The sequence below is a fragment of the Pongo pygmaeus genome, chromosome 12, assembly GCF_028885625.2.
Source record: "Pongo pygmaeus isolate AG05252 chromosome 12, NHGRI_mPonPyg2-v2.0_pri, whole genome shotgun sequence".
NCBI classification, from domain to species: domain Eukaryota; kingdom Metazoa; phylum Chordata; class Mammalia; order Primates; family Hominidae; genus Pongo; species Pongo pygmaeus.
In genome coordinates, this window is record NC_072385.2 from 38,414,696 (window position 1) to 38,430,560 (window position 15,865).

General features: G+C 39.3%; 1 long non-coding RNA gene across 1 annotated transcript in view; it reads right to left on the reverse strand.

Moving 5' to 3' along the window:
* Window positions 1-396: 396 nt before the first annotated feature.
* Window positions 397-15,865, reverse strand: part of LOC129030357 (uncharacterized) — a 156,916-nt gene continuing 141,447 nt past the window's right edge. The window contains exons 4-6 of the long non-coding RNA XR_008500628.1: window positions 4,456-4,577; window positions 3,156-3,443; window positions 397-1,721 (exon numbers count right to left, since the gene is read on the reverse strand). This is a non-coding gene — a long non-coding RNA (uncharacterized LOC129030357). The remainder of the gene's footprint in view (window positions 1,722-3,155; window positions 3,444-4,455; window positions 4,578-15,865) is intronic.

The window sequence follows — 15,865 nt, forward strand, 5'->3', positions numbered from 1 at the left end:
CATCGTCTGTGATAATTCCCCCTTGCCTCTCTTTATGTCCTTACTTTACTTTCATTAGCTTCATAGCAGATACCTCCACTTGCTACAGATTTCAAACTCAAAAGCACATAGACTTATTCTTTTTCATTCCTTGTGGTACCCCCAGAACAACATCTGGCACATAGTAGGTGCTGCATGAATACCTATGAAATAAATGAGTGAATAAATATGTGTTAAATTTAAAGATTAATTCACTACATTGTTTTATGTATTTTTAATTCACAAATAATTTTATAACTTTCAGTGCATCATTTATTCAATTCTGTATTTCAAAGATTCTATTTTTTAGTGCATATTGTCTGCTTAAGTATTTGAAAATGACTTTAACTTAGGCAATTGTAAAGTTGCTGCAACAACTTTGGCTCAGTTTAGTTTTATTGTATTTTTCAATATATTTCATACTTTTCAATAAAATGGGAAGTCTTTAGGTCAAACATTTCTTTATTTTACCACATTTTGGGAAAAATCTATGCTACATTATCACTACTATATGTATCTATATCCTCTATCATCTATTCATTTCTATGTCTTCTTTCATCCATCAATATCTTCTATCTATTATCTATCTTCTATCTATATCTTCTATCTATATGAAAGGAATAATCATATCACTGTCATATATAATACATATGTATGCATTGGTCATGGTGATATAGTAATTTGACAAAGAAAAACTCCTCAGATACAGATGTTTTGCTTTATAGACGAGGAAACTGAGACTCAGTGTTTTTGTGAGTTACCCATGGTCATGTTGCTAAACCATGGCAGACCAGGACTGGGAGCCAGGTTGCTCTGTTAGAAGAGTGTTTTTTCCACCACACGATGGAGACTTTTTCCATAAACTGCTATATTATATGTATAAGCCACTTCCCTTTTGCATGGCATGGCTCTTAAAAGAAGAGCACTTTAAATATTAGTTAATCCCAAGTCAACATTTGAGTTTGAGTGATATGATTATTCCTTCCTTATACATAAAGGGAGACATCTGTGTGAGGCTGAAAGATTGGCCATAGGTCAGAAGAATGATTTGTTTGAATTCAGAGGTTATCCTTGGATATTGGAAAAGCCCTTGCTTATGGCTCAGAGAGAAAAAGTTATGCAAATCAGGGAGCTGCGTTCTGCCTTCAGCCCATCTGGGCCTTGATTAAATAAACACAATTTCCCCTGTAATCTTTATCTTAGCATGTGCTCCCTCTCTTAACTCTTGAGCCATTTCTATATGAGGCCAATTCAGCTTGAGTGATTTTCTTTCATTTAGTGGACTTTATTTTTGCCTAGATTGACTGAATATTGGGGCATCATTTACCACCAGCAACATATGAGAATTCTTTGTTTAGGGGAAACATTGAAATCAATGTGTTATTACAGGGGGTTGAATTGCAGTAACCCATAGAAATCATCTTATAATTGTCATTGTCTCCTGTAATCTATTCTCTCCCTTTCTAATACAAAGCATGAGGAAAGTTTAGCCAACCTGCTGGTTGTATGTCTGTTTCCAGAAACATAAGCACCACACTTAAAGCACACCACCCACGCTGCCCAGATGGCAAAATGCTTCAGCCTTCACTAATGTCTTACAGTGCTGCTGAGGCATGTGTCTGTGCTGGCCGGCCTGGGCCTGGCAAATGATGTGCCGTCTTCTTTCTGTGCACAGCGGCTCAAAAACCATGATGAGGCTTCATCTGCTGGAATGAACAGGTATCAATTTAAGCAGTTGGCCTCTGAAATTTCATTCATATTTATGGACATTTCTATTTTTCTACATTTAAACCTCAGGAAGTAGATCAGAGATTGCAAATTTCCTCCCATAAGCAGGAACACAGGTTTCCAGAACGTGAGTGTGTATGTTTATTTCAGATTGACCATGTGTGCTTGAGAGAGACAGACAGATAGAAAGAAACAAGTCTTTCTATGGGACACTTGGTTGACCCAATAAATTCACTTTTCTTGATAGGGTTAGTTTCTTCTTTATTATTTCCTATCTCACCTTATCTTGGGTTTATTTTACCATTTCTTTTACTAAGTTCTTGAAACAAATGCTTGGCTTATTAGTTTTCCAACTCTCCTTTTTTTCTAAGATAGGCATTCAATAGAGCCCACACATCCTCTATGGTCATTAATTCCTGAGCCTTCATTATTCCTGCAAATGTTCATGTGGTTGGGCCTGACAAATACTGCTCAGGGCTGATTTGTGCCCGTGAAGGTCCTGGCCAGCACAGGTAACCCATTTATGACCCACTGCTGCTGAAGGATGGGAACAGATGTCTAGTTCTTCTTGACATATTGACTCTGTCACATTGGGGCCTGCCCCAGCAGCCAGGTCCATAGAACAGCAGCAGCAGCAATTACCACTCCACGCTGCCACTTAGGGTCTCACAGATTGTGCACTGCACAGTTCCTGGGAGTGACAGCCCTTCACAATTGTCAGAGACTTGTGTACTTACTGCTGTGGTCTGAATGTTTGTGGGCCACAGAGTTCATATGTTGAAATAATAACCCCAAAATGATAGTATTAGGAGGTGAGGCCTTTGAAGAGGATTAATGCCTAATCCCAATTCCCACTTTCTAATGGCACCTTGTTCTTGAAATTCTCAGCCTTTGGAACTGTGAGAAACAAATTTCTGTAGTTTGTAAGCTACCCAATTTATGGCATTTTTGTTCTAACAGCCTAAACAGACTAACACTTACAATGGGAAATGTTTAGCTGATGGGAGTAAAATGCCCAGAGGAAGTGTCCTTTTTCTAATTTGCACTTGTCACTGGATGGGCTGTTAGTGCCGCTGCCTTCTTTGACTAAGTGGAAAGAACTCTGCAAGCTCACCCACTTCCATTCCCTTCTGTTGGCAGCCCTGCTTACCTATGACCTGAAGTAGAGTCCCTCCAACCCGTACCACTTTTCTTGTTCATGATAGGACTTTGCCTCTGCTGTGAACAGTTAGGCCTCAGCTCATACCTTCTCACAGTCCGATACATCCATGCATGTGCACCCACACCCACACTCACATCCATCTCTCCCAAAACACACAATAACATGGTGCCACTGCAGCTCCATGTGGCATGTAAATAAGGCAAGCCCCTGCCAGCTATGCTCTATGATTACAGTAAGAGGTTCAGACTGAATCCACTGCCATGGGTTTTCCTTTGAGAAGTGCTCAGCATGCACAATCCATGCTGTTGGGTCCTCTCCTCTCTCTTCTGGATACCCTTGGACCATCTCAATCATCTGCACTCCTAAGATACAGGCACAGTCTGGGTTGCAGTGATGGTTCTGAGCAGGGTAGTGGCATTTTCCCACTCCTTGCAAATTCTTCTCCATTCTTTAGTTTGACATCTCCTCTTTTAAAACCAGTAAGCATCGGTATAAGGTTTTCATATGGATGTGTAGAATAGACTCACATGGATATCTGATAAAAAAGAAGAGTGTTTAGATTTATATTCATAAAAAGAAAACAATAGAATAGGTGAGACAAAAATCCCCCTATACTTCTGTAAAACAGAAAAAATAGAGGCTTAAAATCCATGTTGCTTACAAAGACACTGTGTTGACAGCAATGAATATACCCCACTCATTTGCTGAGCCCTGAGGTCACTTGAGGTCATGAAAATCCACTGACACGGGCTGAATCAATTCTGCTAAAGGCCTTTTAGATTCAGGCTGATGGTTCCACTAAAAGTTACACACACACACACACACACACACACACACACACAACAGAGGGTGGGAGAGTACTATAGAGGCATTGGACATGCTAATCCATTGAGTTCCTTAATGCAAAGGGACACTCTGTCTTCCCATTATTGTCAGCCATGGGCTGAAAAATATTGCATTTGACACATCTTTTATACAACCCTACTTAGCTATGCATTTCTATGGCAACGATCAGTGTAGCACCCAGATCCTCATTAATCCTCTCAATGTCCCTGTTTGGTAGTCAGCTGACAGCTAATATAGTCTCCATTCTGTAGATGGAGTGAAACTTTACTGTCATTTGTCAATATTACTGGGAATGGAAGAACTGTTTAAAATATCTCTAAGCAGACATAGTCCTGTATTAAAAGTTTTGGCAAACACTTTCTTGCTATTATTTTCTATATTTCTCTCTCTGTTTGAGGGGGACTTACCTCTACGTTCACCTTACCCAGCTCCTGCTTTTAGAAGCCTCTGTTTCTTCAATGTTAAACAGAGAATGGGAGTAGCATTACTCCCAATTTCCTGTGTTTGCAAATAAGTTAATGGAAGTCTTTCCTAGTGTCTGTCTATCTCCTGCCTGCTTCAGATAAAAATAACCCACTGGCAGGTTTGGGATCCACTTTCTGGTTCTGACAGGTTTTTCACAGAAGCAGTTTATTTGCCAGCATCCAGCTGTTCCTTTAGCAATTTTGAAACATTTTATGTATTTAATTTTTAATCCTTACCTAATTCCACGGGTTAGCATTCAGTCAATAGAGACTGATATCACTCCAAGGGCTTACATAGTCTCTGGCTGGAATCAGGCACTTTGTCAGATGAGCGAAGAAAGGTGGTTGATTTGCTTTCTCTGAGGGTGAGGAGAGAGACACCTTTGGACATGTGAATGACATCGGGGGCTGCCTAGAAAGCACAAAATGGTTTTAGAAAAAGAGAGAGCTTTGAAAGCCTAAGTGATATGGGAGATCATTACCAACTTGCTAGGTATGTGCCTTAGTTCCAAATTCCACCCTAGTTATTTATTTATTGCTCTATTGAGTCAATGTCAATGTTGTTTCAAATGTGGGAAGCTTTAGTCAGCACAGAAGATCTGTTCATAAAGGTGAGTCATTATTAAGAACCCGTCTTCCTGGAATTAAATCACTGGCTTTAAGCAAATCGTATCCTTATAACAGTTGGATATGATAAAACATGATTAAAGCTATTGTATATGTGATTTTCTCACAACATATAAAAGATAAAGTCATTTCACTTCTGCCTTCTCATCAAGTCCACCAGTCTGTTACCAGAATTAATATGTGATAGAAATAATAATAGACTAGTGTAAGCAATTAAAATACCTGCCAGTGAGTTTAAATATGTGTCTGGCTCAGAGCCGCAGAAAGAACTTCAAATTGGAAGATTATAATTACATCTTCCAGTGATTAAGAAAAAATATGTGCATAAAAATACTGCTGTGGTTTGGTTACGCCACCCAAATTTCATGGGTTGGGAATTTAATCCCCAAATTCATATGTTGATTGGAAGTGGACTTTTTGAGATGTCATTAGTATTAGCTAAGGTTATCAGGGTGCAGACCCCATAATATGGTTTGGCTGTGTCCCCACACAAATGTCCTCTTGAATTGTTGCTCCCATAATTCCCACCTGTTGTGGGAGGGAGCCCATAGGAGGTAATTAAATCATGTGGGCAGGTCTTTCCCTTGCTGTTCTCGTGGTAGTGAATAAGTCTCATGAGATCTGATGGTTTTATAAAGGGGAGTTCCCTTACACATGCTCTCTTGCCTGCTGTCATGTAAGACGTCCCTTTGCTCCTCCTTCATCTTCTGTCATGATTGTAAGGCCTCCCCAGCCATTTGGAACTGTGACTCCATTAAACCTCTTTCCTTTATAAATTACCCAATCTCAGGTATGTCTTTATTAGCAACATGAGAATGGACTAATACACCCCATAACAGGACTGGTGGTTTTATAAGAAAAGAGAGACCTGAACTGACATGCAGGCTTGCTCTGTCTTGTCATGTGATGCCTTGTGCCTTCTCATGATGCAGCATAAACTCCTCACCAGATGCCAGTGTCATGCTCTTGGACTTCTCACCCTCCAGAACCATGAACTAAAGAAATATCTACTCTTCATATATTACCCAGTCTGTGTTATTCAGTTATAGCAACATAAAATGATCTTAGACAAATACATAAAATAAAATTATCCACATTAAAAAATAAATACATTTTCTTCTTTATTAGAATTTTTGCATTTCTTTGTGAAATTCTTATCTTGCCTAGTCAAATTACAGCAGGGGAAAACACTCAACCATAAGTAATACCAAAAACAGAATTGAATGACAACTCCACACAAACAAGAGTTGCCAGACTTCACATATTATGCCCTGCCTCTTCCCTTAGGAGGGTTGCTTTTTTTTGGAAGTCCTTACACGCTCACTTCTAGCCTCATCTCTTCCTCATTCTACCATACGGGGCTTATTCACAGCTGGTGTTTCACCCTGTCTGTTCTTCCACTGTAAATGCCACACTAGGAGCTGCCTGTGCCTGTGGGCTTCTCACCCAATAGTTACTGAGGCTGTTCTTAGTGAGACAGGAGAGAGCCTCCTTTCCACCACAAATTTCTTTGTATAATAAACTGTGGCCTCAATCTTGGCATTGGATTGTATTAGCTCTGAAAGAACTGAGAATAGTACCCACAAGCCACAGGATTTAAATCCTGGATTTCCCCACCCCACCTATGATCAATCAATGTCTCAAGATGGAGCTTCTATCTCCAGTAACTCAGGATAGGGTTATTTACCCAGTAGAACTCTTCCCCCAGAGGCTGTGATATTCCCTTCTTGGTTTGAGGATTTTTATCCTAGTATACCTGACTTCTTTGTAAGTCTCAAATTTGCCCCATTATTTGCCAAAAATAAAAAACCAAAAAACCCTAATTGCTTCTCTAGCATTCGGAGTCCTGGTGGTTGTTATGGGCTGAATTGCATCCCTCTCCTTGTGTTTCATATGTTGAAGCCCTAACCCCCGCTCCCCCAGAATGTGGAGATGTGGTCTTTACAGAGGCAATCAAGTTACAATGAGATCATTAGGGTGGGTCTTAATCCAATTTGACTAGTACCTTCATACAAAGGGGAAGTTTGGCATGGATTCCTACTGAGGAAGATGATGTGAAGATGTAGGGAAAATGGTACCTACAAGCTTAGGAGAGAGGCCTGAAGCAGATTCTTCCCTCACAGCCCTTGAAGGAACCAATTCTGCCAACACCTAGATCTCAGACTTCCAGCCTCTAGAACTGTGAGACAGTAAATGTTTTGTTTAAGCCACCCAGTCTGTGGTACTCTGTTATGGTAACCCAAACTGTCTAACACAGTGGCAAACTAGGGCACACTAATTAGGATTGTTACTCTCTCATAATCTTTGTACAAATTCAATATACACAGTTAGATGTATGATAATTTGGCTGTGTGTTTGTACAGTGATATAGGCTGATGGGTAGTGTGACTGTGTACAATAACCATACAAATCAGGACACTTTTGAGAGTGACAGAGGCTACAGTAGTAATTATTCTGAATAAACAGATAATCTGGGGCTCTCCTAGGCAAACAAAAGGATTGGTCACTCACTGTGGGGAGCTCATAACAATGAAACAAAAGACTTAGTGGCCCTTTGGATTCTTCTACTTCCTTTAATTTATTTGTTGAAGAAACTAGGCCATTGGCCTGGTAGAATTTTTCACAACTAGATTCTTCTAATGTCATCCCTGCATTGTATGAGCCTTTAAACCTTTCACTTCCTTGAAACTGCTGCTTAGGTTCCAGAAACTTTGTCAGATTCAAATTCAGAGATTCAGGTTCCTTTTTATTTTCTCAAAAATATTTCATTGGTAATGCTATGTATATTTCCCATAGCATACCATCAAGAAGCACAGGATGGGCCAGGCACCATAGCTCACACTTGTAATCCCAGCACTTTGGGAGGCCAAGGCAGGTGGATCACCTGAGGTCAGGAGTTCAAAACCAGCCTGGCCAACATGGTGAAACTCCGTCTCTACTAAAAATAAAAAATAAAAAATAATTAGCCAGGCATAGTGGCAAACGCCTGTTAATCCCAGCTACTCAGAAGGCTGAGGCAGGAGAATCACTTGAACACAGGAGGCAGAGGTTGCAGTGAAGCGAGATTGTGCCATTGTACTCTAGCCTGGGCAACAAGGCAAGACTCTGTATAAAAAAATAAAAAAAAAAAAGCACAGGATGTTCTTCATGATGTTAAGTTGATCAGTGGGTTAATGGGTTAACAGTCTGATCTATCTTCCATAGAATTCTCATCAGCCTTTCATCTAATGGTGTTTTCAGCAGCTGATGATTGCTATATAGGTCTATTATTTGTACTTGAGTTTGCAAAATGATGTTCTGCCTATTCTTCCTCATTAATCAATTGGAATTCTTCTCCTCATATATTCTTTTACTCTGATGCACAGTCATATAGGAAAGGCAAGAAAAATACTTGATTCTTTTACATTATGTGCCAATTTTCAGAATAGAGTGATAGCCTAACAACCTCCCTAGTTAACTGGAGAGACTGTGTTCATTTACTTTCATTAAGATCTCATGGATTTCGGCACACCTGATGTGTTTCAATTCATCACATCACTGTTCTTTTTAATGCTCAGATTGCTCCAGCTTTGACTACTTGGAGCCCCTAGTGTTCCCGTGTGCATCTGAACCCAGAATTCTCTGATAGTCCCTTTTTCTTCCATTACAACAAGATATTCCGGACTCATCTTGTACATTTACTACCCCAAACCTAGAATCTGTCATTTTCCAAGGAGCGTTGGTTCTTTTCATTGGGAATTACAGTCATGCAACGCATAACAACATTTAAGTCAACCAGGAATTACATATAAGTTCGTGGTCCCAGAAGATTATAATGGAGCTGAAAAATTCCTATGGCCTAGTGATATCATAACCATCATGCCATAATAGTGCAATGCATTACTTATGCGATTGTGGCGATGCTGGCGTAAACAAGCCTACTGTACTGCCAGTTATATAAAAGTCTAGCACATATAATTATGCATAGCACATAATACTTGATAATTATAATAAATGATTGTGTTACTGGCTTATGTTTTTACTATACTATGCTTTTCATTGTTATTTTAGAGTGTATTCTTTCTACCTATAAAATAAGGTTAACTATAAAACAGCCTGAAGTGGGTCCCTTAGGAGATATTCCAAAGGAAGGCGTTACTATCATAGGAGATTGCCCCTGAAGACCTTCCAGTGGGACAAGATATGGAGATGGAAAACATTGATATTATTGATCCAGACCCTATGTAGGCCTAGGTTAATATGTGCATTTTTGTCTTTGTTGTTAATTAAAAAGTTTGAAAAGTTAAAAAAAAAAATTAAAAATAGAAAAAAACTTATAGAATCAAGATATTAAATAAAAAAGTATTTTGGGCCGGGAACAGTGGCTCACACCTGTAATCCCAGCACTTTGGGAGGCTGAGGTGGGTGGATCACGAGGTCAGGAGATGGAGACCATCCTGACCACCATGGTGAAACCCCATCTCTATTAAAATACAAAAAATTAGCTGGGCGTGGTGGCATGCGCCTGTGGTCCCAGCTCCTTGGGAGGCTGAGGCAGGAGAATCGCTTGAACCGGGAGGTGGAGGTTGCAGTAAGCAGAGATCGCACCACTGCCCTTCAGCCTGGGCGACAAAGCGAGACTCCGTCTCAAAACAAAACAAAAAAGAAAAGAAAAAAGTATTTTGTATAATTGCACAACATGTTTGTGTTTTAAGCTAAGTGTTATTACAAAAGTGTTCAAAAGCTAAAAAAGAAAATTTTGTAAGGTAAAAAAGTTACAGAAATTGACCGCCAATTTATAATTGAAGAAAGTAAAATTGTTTTAAAATAAATTTAGTATAGCCTAAGTATACAGTATTTACAAAGTTCACAGTAGTGTGCAGTAATGTCCTAGGCCTTCACATTCACTCACCACTCACTCACTACCTTACCCACAGCAACTTCTAGTACTGACAACTCCATTTATGGTAAGTACATATGATAAGTGAGAGGTGACAGCCTGCTGGCAGCCCTTGCAGCCCTGGCTTGCTCTCAGCACTTCCTCCACCTTGGCGCCCACTCTGGCCATGCTAGAGGAGCCCTTCAGCCCGCCGCTGCACTGTGGGAGCCGCTTCCTGGGATGGCGAAGGCCCCAGCAGGCTCCCTCTGCTTGCGGGGAGGTGTGGAGAGAGAGGCACCAGCGGGAACTGGAGCTGCCCAATGCACTTGCGGGCCAGCTGGAGTTCCGGGTGGGCGTGGGCTTGGCGGGCCCCACACTCGGAGCGGCTGGCCGGCCCTGCCGCCCCGAGCTGTGAGGGGCTTAGCACCTCGGCCAGCAGCTGCGGAGGGTGCGCCGGGATCCCCAGCAGTGCTGGCCCACCGGTGCTGCACTCGATTTCTCACCAGGCCTTAGCTGCCTTCCTGCTGGGCAGGGCTCAGGACCTGCACCCCGCCATGCCTGAGTCCCCCATCCCTGCCCCCCAGCCACCCCACCATGGGCTCCTGCACGGCCTGAGCCTCCCCGAAGAGTGCCGCCCCCTGCTCCACAGTGCCCGGTCCCATCCACCGCCCAAGGGCTGAGGAGTGCCGGCGCATGGCAGGGGACTGGCAGGCAGCTCCACTTGGGGCCCCTGTGTGAGATCCACTGGGTGAAGCCAGCTGGGCTCCTGAGTCTGGTGGGGACTTGGAGAACCTTTATGTCTAGCTAAGGGATTGCAAATACACCAATCGGTACCCTGTGTCTAGCTCAGGGTTTGTGAATGCACCAATGGACACTCTGTATCTAGCTACTCTGGTGGGGACTTGGAGAACCTTTATGTCTAGCTAAGGGATTGTAAATACACCAATCGGCACTCTGTATCTAGCTCAAGGTTTGTAAACACACCAATCAGCACCCCTGTCTAGCTCAGGGTTTGCAAATGCACCAATCCACACTCTGTATCTAGCTACTCTGGTGGGGACTTGGAGAACATTTATGTCTAGCTAAGGGATTGTAAACACACCAATCAGCACCCTGTGTCTAGCTCAGGGTTTGTGAATGCACCAATGCACACTGTATCTAGCCAATCTAGTGGGGAGGTGGAGAACTTTTGTGTCTAGCTCAGGGATTGTAAACGCAGGGATCAGCACCCTGTCAAAACGGACCAATCAGCTATCTGTAGAATGGACCAATCAGCAGGATGTGGGTGGGGCCACATAAGAGAATAAAAGCAGGCTGCCTGAGTCAGCAGTGGCAACCTGCTCTGGTCCCTTTCCCCACTGTGGAAGCTTTGTTCTTTCACTCTTTGCAATAAATCTTGCTGCTGCTCACTGTTTGGGTCCACACTGCCTTTATGAGCTGTAACACTCACCACAAATCTCTGCAGCTTCACTCCTGAGCCAGTGAGACCACGAACCCACCAGAAGGAACAAACTCCAGACACACTGCCTTTAAGAACTGTGACACTCACCACGAGGGTCTGCGGCTTCATTCTTGAAGTCAGTGAGACCAAGAACCCATCAATTCCGGACACATAAGTACAGGTGTACCACTTTTTATCTTTTATACCATATTTTTATTATAACTTTTCTATGTTTATATTTAGATAGACAAATACTTATGTCACAATTGCCTACAGTATTCAATACAGTGACATGCTGTACAGGTTTATAGTCTAGGAGCAATAGGCCATACCACCCATATATCCTAGATGTGTAACAGGCTATACCTTCCAGGGTTGTGTAAGTAGACTCTGATATTTGCATGATGACAAAATCATGTAACAATGCATTCCTCAAAACGTATCACAGTTGTTAAAAGACACATGACTGTACTAGTTACAGACCACAATCTGAAAACTAGGTGTGCTCATATATACCGAATAAATCAATGCTCTGGCCCTTTTCAAGAAAAAAAATATTACATAATAAGTTCATACTGATGCTTCTGATTCAAACTTAAGGGATACTATACTTTACATAATTTTTATTTTATGCTGAGAATTTTGATTCGTATTATCATTTACGTAATTATTTATTTATTTTATCCTATTACATGTAGTTTCAAAGTAGCAATACAACTGTATTTTTAAGAATTTTATTATTAGTTGAAATTTAACATATCATCAATACTTTGTCTTCAAATCCATTTAAGTAATTTTGCTAGATGCTATTATACTCCTCTCTATGGTGATTGATCCAATTTATATCTGCATCACAAAATATGAGTACTGTCTCCCTAGACTTTTAGATTTTTTTCAGTCTGATTGATAAGAAATTCTTTATCAGTTTAGTATTTGAAAAAGTGTTCTCCTTTGTCAACTTATGTATTTTATTTCAGCTACTAGAAATATTATTTTGAAAAAAAGACCTGTAGGCTTCACCAAACTGCCACAATGAGAAGATTAAAAATGAGCCCCTGGTCGACAGGGGCTTTGTGTGGGCATTTTTCACAGCAGAATTCTACCAAGGAAATAATTGTGAGCAAGGACCCTTCCACGGCAGAGAGTCAATTTTGTTTTAATTTTTTCTTAATTAATTCCTTAATGTAATTTATCTTATGAGCTAGATTGACATCTTTTAATTTATTTAAGGCCACTTGCATTTTGTTTTTTTGAATTGTCTGTTGTTATCTCTTGCCCATTTTTCTATATTTTTTTCTTCTACTTTTATAGTTTTGTGCTGTATGTTTAGAAATTTTTCTGGAACTTGCAATACTTTGTGATATGGATTACAAATATAATTTTCTAAATTTAATTTTATTACTGTATTTATTTTTCTTTTTTCCCTTAAGTAAAAGTAATTTTTTTGTGTGTTTTAGTAGTAAAGTACATCGTTTTTCCACTTATCACTTCTGATTTGTGAGTTATAGATAAGAAAAGCTTCCCACTCCCAGGTTATTAAGAGATTCATCCATCTTTCTTGTAACACTTGTACAGTGTTAGTCATTTGTATGTTTATCTGTTTCTTCATTTTACATTTAATTCTTTGAGCCATTTGGTTTATCATGTTGCTCAGTGTGAGGAATGGATTCAATTTAATTCTTTGTTTGGAAAACACTTTTGCCATTATTTGAACATCGCTTGTTTGAAAGTCCATCTTTCCTTCACTGAATTGAGCTGTATTCTTTTCATATTGTATCCTATTGCAAAGATATCCATGTGCAGTAGGGTCTTCTCCTAGATGTGGTAGTTTGTTTCATTGGTCTTTCTTTTTGTTCTTGTGTTAATAACTTTTTTTTTTTTTTTTTTTTTTGAGACGCAGTCTTTTTCTGTCGCCCAGGCTGGAGTGCGGTGGCAGGATCTCGGCTCACTGCAAGCTCCGCCTCCCGGGTTCACGCCATTCTCCTGCCTCAGCCTCCCGAGTTGCTGGGACTATAGGCACCCGCCACCACGCCCAGCTAACTTTTTGTATTTTTAGTAGAGACGGGGTTTCACTGGGTTAGTCAGGATGGTCTCAATATCCTGACTTCGTGATCCACCTGCCTCGGCCTCCCAATAACACTTTTTAATTGCTGTGTTTTTACATTATGTTTTTTTCACCTGGTGGGACTAGCTTCTCATTCTGTGTTTCTCTGGGCACTCTTGCTTGCCCTTCCAGGTGAACTTTATGATCAACTTACCCAGTTTCAAAGAAAACAATAATCAGACAGTATTTTCCCCTGGGCTTGCATAAATTTATAAATTAACTTATGTTCTTCTCTATCTCCTCATTCTCCTTGTTCAATTGCTTTATAATTTGGGGAATAAAATTAGCACATGTTCAATATAAAATAATTCAGTCAATACACAAAACAGAAAGAGAGTAAAAAATCATTTAGAGCTCGACATTCATGAATGAATTTATCACATGAATTGAACACCACTGTATTTGCATGTGCATATCTACACATACGCCATACATGAATATCCAAAAATAGAATTAGTTACATAATATATATGGGTAGATAAAAATAATTCTATTGAAATGGAATATTTCTATTCATGCTCTATACTAAATTTTAAGGACCACATCTCTTTTTCATAATTGTAATGGAGGAAAGTGGAAACTGACATGAAACTAAAAACAGCAATGGGTTTGAGAAATATTTTTTGATCAGTAGAAATATTAATTCTTAAATGTTTTCTCTAAGATTAAAGAAGAAATTTAAAACAATATTTAGATGTTAGAATTATTTTTAAAAACAGATGATCACTTATCTAACTGCTATTTTAATGATGAAAAAATTAGCACTCTCAGACATCTTCCTAACCTTTTTTTCTGGTTTTATTGTTTGACTTTTTAGTTAGACATAATGTGCTTTTTATGTCTCAAGGTTTATACCATTTTCCAACCATTCTGTATTACCTGCAGTTGTTCGATTTTAAGTCTATTTTCAAATAGATTCAATCTGTTCATCCAGTTATCTTACTATATATCTTCTTTGGGTTTCTTATTTTGATGTATCCCTTGAGAGAATTTCATCATATTTTATAAAAAGGTACTAACTGAGACACAGTTGGCTGAGGTCTTTCATATTTGAGACTACGCAGTGGTTGCCTTTATTCTTGGAGATCTTGATCACTTATAATGAGATTGAGTCCTGTTAGTAGAAGCTAGATTATATAACAGAAACAAACTACCCTCAAAATCTTAGTGTCTTACCACACCAAAAGTTTCATTCTGCTCTACACAGTCACTGTGAGAGAATGTCAGGAAACAGGATTGTACCTGTTTTTTCCAGAATATATGGCCACCACATCTGCCAAGGCAGTGGAAGAGAGAAAGCAGATAATCTATAATCATCTTTAAGTGCCTGGGCTTTCCAGTGGCACAGGTTCCTTTGTATCTTATTGTTTAGGCAGCACTTGTCACACAGCCTCAGCCTAACTGTAACAGAGGCTGGAAAACACATAGCGAGTTTGGAAGTAATTACTACCTACATCTCTGGGTCAGTGTAAACATTGTAGTCATATAATGATACAAAGAAATCTCTAGCAATGATCTTATTTTTCCCTTGTAGTTCATTTGCTTATATTTTCCAGATGTCTTAAAGGATTTTCCTTATTCTCAAAATTTAGGTCATAATTAGAAGAATTATCATGTAAGTTGTACTCATTTCTCCCCTAAAACAGAGAGTTTTCTTTTGTGTCAAACTCAGATTTTTCCTTTAGTTCAACAAATCCTTATTTTGTTATACATTAGAACATTTTCTCCATTTCATATGTTAAGGGTTTATTTTAGCAGGTTTTTGAGATATTATTGATATACAAAGAGCTGCAAATATTTCATGTGCAAAATATAATAATTCTGGACAGTATGTTGAATTTTTACAGCACAATCTTTTCCATATTGTCATTTATTTTCATTTTCCTTGATCTGTCCATGTTTTTCTTTTGAAATTTCCATGATTATTTTATTTTTCTTCATCCTCGATAGATTTGATTTTTTGATATCTCTATTCTGTTTCTATCTGCTTATAAGTTATTTAATTAGTGGTATAAAAGTATTAGTATCAGTCATTTAAAACTCTCAATCCAATTTTGCTTTAATATCATTCTGTTGTTTAACCATGTCTCATTTGAGAAGCTTTCATGATATTATAATTTTATTCAAATCTTGAACACGAAAAACTCAAAGTGAAATTATCTTTTTATCTCTCAGTTTTCCAGATTTTTTATTTGTATTCTGCGTGTTGTTTTCTTTCCTCTCCTTTCCCTTTTTCTCCCTTCTTTCCCTTCCTTCCCTCCCCTTTCTACCTTTCCTCTCTTCTCCCTTTGTTTTTTTGTAGAGTGTGAGCAAATTTGCCATGACATTTCTTTTCATCTCGATCATGCATTAATGCAAGCTTTTCTGTTCAGACTTTCTATTTTCTGTAATTCAATACACGTGAATTCATCCTTCTCCACATGGCTATGACTGCAGACTATTTGCTATTTTATCCATTTTTTTCTGAGACCTAAGTTGTGAGGCTGCATGGAGTAGGGTTGTGAGGAGCCCAGAGAAGATTATGTATAGTTTTTGTTGGAAAACTGGGTCCTATACTTCCTTCTGACATTTTATTAAGGATGTCAGAGCTTGCATTACCAAGTGGGATGTGCTCTTT